Raw genomic sequence first — 6,511 nt, 5'->3', positions numbered from 1 at the left:
ACCATGTGGCAGTTTTAGAGAATCACAGGTCAAGCATTTTGGCTCCAATCCCATACATCACTTTGGCAGTCTAGGCCATCTACAGTATAAAGCAGTGGTAACAAGTGATAATAAAGAGCCACTGAAAATAACTACTTTGAAGAATAAAACTGAGGGGAAAAAAAAAGAAAGGAAGGAAGGAGAAGAGGGAAGGAGGGGAGGGATGCAGGAGGGAGGGACCCAAACTACAAGTGGGTCCTTTTAATCTCAGCTCAGGTGTCTTTCTAAAGAGGACAGCAGTGCAAGGGAAATCAAAGGCAGTTTCTAGAGAAATAGATTTCTTTGTTCTGACAAGTTGAAAGACACTGTATTGAAGAAAGCTTTTGCCAAAACAGACCACACTGGATCTTCTGTCCAAGGCCATCAGCAAGGTCACGTTAATGGCCAGCACTTCTGAAAAATGCGGTCTTAGTAAAATCTAAAAGGAGTCATGATGTTCATTCCAATAACCACATAAATAACCAAGAGGCACGTGGCATACTGGGTTTCTGTCCTACCTTGGCCACTTGCTGGTATTACAACTTCTGGCAACTCATTTAACCATTTGGAGCTTTGCTTTGAACACACTGAGGTGACAGGCAAACGTGGGGTGAAATTCCAGGTCCATTTCTTATGACTGTATGATTTTAGGAAAGTTATATAAGTTCTATGAATCGATTTCTTCAGCCATAAGATGTGAATAAGACATAAAAAGGTTGTTCAGAGGAAGCTTGGCAGAAAAAAGTACATAATGTACGATACTATTTATACAAAGCTCTAGAAAATGCACACTGGTCTACAGGGACAAAAAGTAGATCAGTGGTTGCTTGGGGAGCTGGGTGGCAGGGAGGGATGGGGCACAGGGAGACCTCTGAGGTGGTGGATCTGTGCACGATCTTGATTTGGTGAGGGTTTCACAGATGTATACATATGCCAAAACATGTCAGTTATACATTACACATTTTAATTATTTATTGCCAATTATACCTCAATAAGTTGTTTTTAAAAAGGCATGAGAGAATTAAATGAGCTACTATGTGCAAAACAATTAGAGCAGCATGTAGTACAAGTAAGTGTCCAGGAATACGAGTTCCCTTCCCCACTGATGTCACAGGGGTATTTAAAATATTACTGTACTCCAGAAACACCCATCAATATCATAAACACTGAAATCTTCCCAGAAGTTTTGTAGCTTAACAAATATTTTCAAAGAAAAATATGGGACAATACGAAAATGTCTCTGTGACTTTTTTAGGGTATTATTTCTGTGGCTTTCTTTCAAATCTTTATTAGAAGCATATTTCTACTGTCGGAATCATACTGCACGTAGGACTAGCATACCACTTTCCAAATCCATGTTTTAAAACAAAATGTCTGCATGTTATTTCTAACAGCTGCCTTGTAACTTTTTCAGTGGTAAGAATTCTGGATATATTTTGAAGATAGATGTGCCAGGATTTGCTGACAGACTGAATTTGGGGCATGAGAGAAAGAGGACTCAGGAATGACAGTGAGGTTTCTGGCCTGAGTAATTAGACCTTCAGTGAAGTGGACATTTTCTGAGATGAGGAAGAGTGTGAAAAGGACAGACATGGAGGGGAGGATGAGGAATTCAGTTTGGGACAAGTTAGGTATGTAGATGGGGAGTAGGCAGTTGGAGATGAATTCAGAAGTGAGGTCTGGCTGGAGATACAAATTTGGAAATCTCCAGTATGGAGTTGAGATTTAAAGCCATGACCTGGGTGAGTTCTTCAAGGGCATGTGTATAAATAGAGAACAGAAGAGGTTCAACCGCTGAGTCATGGGGGCCATCTAGTGTCTAGTGTCCTGGAGTGGAGGAGGAATCAGTAAAGGTGACAGAAGAGGAGAGTCAGTGAGGAAAGAGGAAATTCCAGAAGAGCTGGATGTCCAAAATGTTGATAGGAGAGAATGCTGCTGGTCGTCCAAGAGGAGGGCAAAAAATTACTCTGGAAGTAAGGAGTGCCTAGATCAAGGGCCATTTTGGTGGATGCTGTAAGCAAAACTATTATTGGAATGGATTCAAAAGGTTATGGTAAACAAAGATTTCTCCAAGGAAGATATGGCCAATAAGCACATGAAAAGATGTTCAATGTTAGTAGCCCTTAAGGAAAGACAAATCAAAATGACAATGAGATACCACCTCATATCCATGAGGCTGGCTACAATCAAAAGGAAAATAAGTGTTGGTGAAGACATGGAGAATTGCTTTTGTGAGAGGATAAATTTTGGGGATCCTTACACTGTCATTTCCCCTAAAGTCAGCTAGCATTCCCTCTTTTACCTTCTCAGGAATAGTTTATGTAAGAATAGAATGATCTGTTCCTTGAATGTTTGGTAAGGCAGAAAAGCATTTAAGTCTGGATATCGCTTCATGGAAAGATTTTAAATTACTGCTTTATTTTGTTTCATGATGCAGGCTTTCTGGGTTTTTTTCCTAAGTATTTGAAAGCTTCCCTTAGGTTTTGAAATTTATTGGCCTAAAACTGTCTTTTAAATCTACAACGTATATGTGATTGTACTCCCATTTTGCATCCTTAATATTGTCTATTTATGTATTATCTCTTTCCTCCTAAATCTTGCCAGATGACTATTTTATTAATCTTTTTCAAAAAAGCAACTTTTGTTTGTTGATCATTTCTACTGCATTTTATTATATCATCTATTTCTGCTCATTTTTATCTACTTTCTTCTACTTGCTTTGGGTTTATTTTGCTTTTATTCTTTTTCTAACTTCTTAAATTGGATGCTTAGCTCAATTTCCACATTTCTTCTTTTCTAATATAAGCATTTATGAGTTTCCCTGAAATACTACTTTCATTGCATCTCATAAATTTTGATATTTATACTTTTATTATTGCTTAGTTCTAAATATTTCCAAATATCAATTATGACTTTGACCCATGATTTACTAAAGAGTGTGCATTTTAATTTCCAAAGTTAATTTTAAAAGTCTCATTTGTCATTTTATTATTGGTGTCTTGAATTGCATTGCAGTTAGAAAACATGGTCTGCATAATACTGATTCTGCAAAATTTGTTGAGTCATGCTTTATTACTAGGCACTTAATCAGTTTGAGAATGCTCCATGAATTCTTGAGAAGAATGCACATTTTAAAATTGCTGGGTACAGAGTTTTACATATGTCCGTTAGATTAAGACTGTTTATCGTGGTATTCAATTTTGTTTTTTAACCTTTTGTATGTCAGGATCTCTGCCAGCTGAGCTGTGGAGGAGAGAGAGAGAGGGAGCGCGAGCTGCCAGGTGTCAGAGTAGCTAATTAAAACAGCAAACCAAAAATGAAAGAGCTGAGCCTTTAATCTCGTAACGCTTTGGTACAAACAAGTGGCTAAACTGGAGAAAGTGTAGACCCCTCCCGGTCTGCTTTCCCCCAGGGAACTGTGTGCTGGTACAGATCAGGAGGATCAGTGCACAAGTGGGGATCGTCTCTCTGATGAGGGGGCCCTGGAACAAAAGACTCCAGGAGTTTTATGGACCTTGGGGTTGGAGTGAGGGCAGGGGGGAAGGGTGAGGTGTGAAAAAGTACTGAGTAAGCCTGGGCAAAGGTGCCTTGGAGGGTTCCCCTCTGCTCCCAGTAAGTTAGAGGCCTCAGCCAGGCACTTGAAGGCTCAGATAAAAAGACCTAGAAATAAAGGCCCTGGAAGTAGGAATGCAAGTAAACAAAAGAGCATGACTCATGTCCTGAGTCTTTGAGTGCAGTTCCCCTCAAAGGCTGCGGTGCACTGGCTGCACCCCAAATCTGGTATGGATGGGCATCTATCCCCAGGAGGCCTGCCAGATAAAGCCTTCATAACTGCCTATGGTCAGGTCTGAAAAACCACACACAGGTTTTAACTGGGTACCACACTCCTCACTATATTGTCAGTTTGACTTATAAATAATTGAGAAAGGTGGGTTCATGGTAATGGTGGATTTAACTGTTTTATTCTGCAGTCCTATCAAGTTTTGTTTGACACATTTGAGCCTACGTTGTTCGGAGCATGCAATTTTAGAATTGTATCTTCCTGGTGAATGATGCCCTTTATCTCTAATTATGCTTTTGCTTCACAATTATGCTGATAGTAATGTAGTTATAATAGGTTTCTTTGGTTAATATTTTTACTGGAAAGCTTTTTCCTTCCCCTTTAATTTTGACCTTGCCATATCCTTATGCTTTAGGCATATTTCTTAAAAAATAGCACATATCTAGGTTTTGAAAATCTAATTTGATAAAACATCTAAGTATAGTCCATTTACATTTAATATGATTTTAAAATTTGAAATTTTTTCTGCTTTTTTCTATCTTACCTTGTTATTCCCATATGTCCTGGATTTTCTGTGTTTTTCTCCCCTCTCTTATCTTGCCCTTTTGGGGATTTGTATTTTTTTTCTTTTCCTATTTATCTCTAATTGTTTGGATTTATATGCTTTTATTCTTTTATTTATTAATTTTCCTTGAGATGGTACCGTGACTACATAACTTACCAAAGCCTAAAGTAAAATAATTTCTTAACCTCTGTCAGAACAGTAAAAGATCTTTGAATACCTCCACTCTCCTCACACTTCCTCACACATACATATGATGCAGAATAGTATTTAGCACTATCCTTTTTACTAATACCATAAGCTAGATATTATTCTCATACAGAAATACTATTTATTTGTATTGACATACATGCTTCCACTGAATATTATTTTAATCCCTTTTCTCAGACCATCTACTGGATCATTTTCCTTCTCTAATTACATCCTTTAGAATTTCCTTTTTACAGATCTCTGAGTAGTAAACTCAGCTAATGTTTATATGTAATTTTTTTCACCTTTGTTTTTGAAAGATAGTTTTGCTGAATACGAAGTTCAAGGATGACAGTTATTTCTTTCAGCACTTTGGAGGTGCCATTCCACTGTCTCCCGGCTTCCTCAGCTGCTGGTGAGGGGACTGGTACCATCTTCACTTATGCTTCTTTGTGGCTGATTCTAAAATCTTTCTTTGTTCTCAGTGTTCCGCAGTTTCGCTATTTATATCTAAGCATGAATTTCTTTCTTTATTTTTCTTTTTAGGAATACAATGTGTTTCTTTAATTTGTCCAGTTTGAGATACAACATGGATTTCTTTTTATTTTTCCTTCTTGAGATACAATGTGCTTCCCACTCTCCTTAATGATCTGAGTCCTCTTACTGAGATAGGCACGAGGCTCAGTCCTGGCCAGTATTCACAAGGGCCATTTTCAAGGAATAGGGGCTGCTGGTGAAAGTTTGGGAGCTGATAAAAAAAACCAAACAGGGTATCTGCTTCTGGCATTATGGCTGACCCAGTGCTTTAAGGGGCTCTTGCACTGAAGGTCTAAATACACTGCATAGGACATGCTGTTTGAAATACTGCTGGTCTCACAAGAGGCAAAGGACATCCTCCCTCCCTCCTGCTTCCCCCGAAGTACCCTCCCCACCAAAAAGAAAATGATTTGAGCTGAGGTCTTAGAAGGCAGTATAGAGCTGAGGCTGGAACAGTGGACAGCCGGGTTAGAAAGAAGAGGAGAGTAAATTTTTGTAGCAACAGAGTTGGCTACAAAAATGGCCAAGCACCAGAAGGAATATGTGGAGAAATGAAACTGTAAATTTTTTTAAAAATTTATTTATTTTAGGGGGAGGCAATTAGGTTTACTTTTTTTAAAGGAGGTACTGGAGATTGAACCCAGGATCTTGTGTGTGCTAAGCATGCGCTCTACCATTTGAGCTATACCCTCCACACCAAACTGTAAATTTCTTAGGGTAGTGGATTTATGTATGGGTTGAGGTTTTTTGGGCTTTTTTAAATTGTTTTATGTTCTTAGGCCACTGAAGCTAAATGTCCAGGTAAAACCAAGACACTAGACATCTATAAATTGATTTATTCACTCAAAGGATTCTGAAAAAATGCTTGGTTAGGCCTTATAACTCAGCAGTGTTCTCAGGAAGACATTTCTTCCTGGTATATTTATAGATTTAATTTTTTTCTGCTTATCATATTCTTCATAATCTCCTGGTAAAAGGATACATGTAACAAACTCTGAAGCATCCTTCACAAACTAATTTTAACTGATAAACCTTGTTTATTATATCTTAGTCACATCACACAGGCCTAGTGACTAAAATTAAGGAATTAGAAATTAAAGTAGACTTAACCCAAACTTTTATATGATTTGATCTATATATCTTTTATTTTCTGCTGCTCAAGGTCCTTCCCTACTAGACTAGAATTGGGAGAAATCTTAGTGTCCATGTAATACTCATTTTATTGTTGAGGAAACTGAGATGCAAAGAAGTTAATTAACCTGCGTGTGTTCACACTTTGGGTGGCTGATCTAGGCCCACCAAAGCCCTCTCACTTCCACAACAGTAGTGAGTGAGTGATAACAGGGAGGATCTCACTTTCCCTGGTCCTGAGCACGCCTCTCATTAACTCCCACCAGTTGTGTCATATTTCTCCCATGTCCTCC

This window comes from Vicugna pacos, chromosome 2, assembly GCF_048564905.1.
Source record: "Vicugna pacos chromosome 2, VicPac4, whole genome shotgun sequence".
Classification (NCBI taxonomy): Eukaryota; Metazoa; Chordata; class Mammalia; order Artiodactyla; family Camelidae; genus Vicugna; species Vicugna pacos.
The sequence above is the reverse complement of the archived record's forward strand: the minus strand, read 5'-3'. Positions refer to the sequence as shown.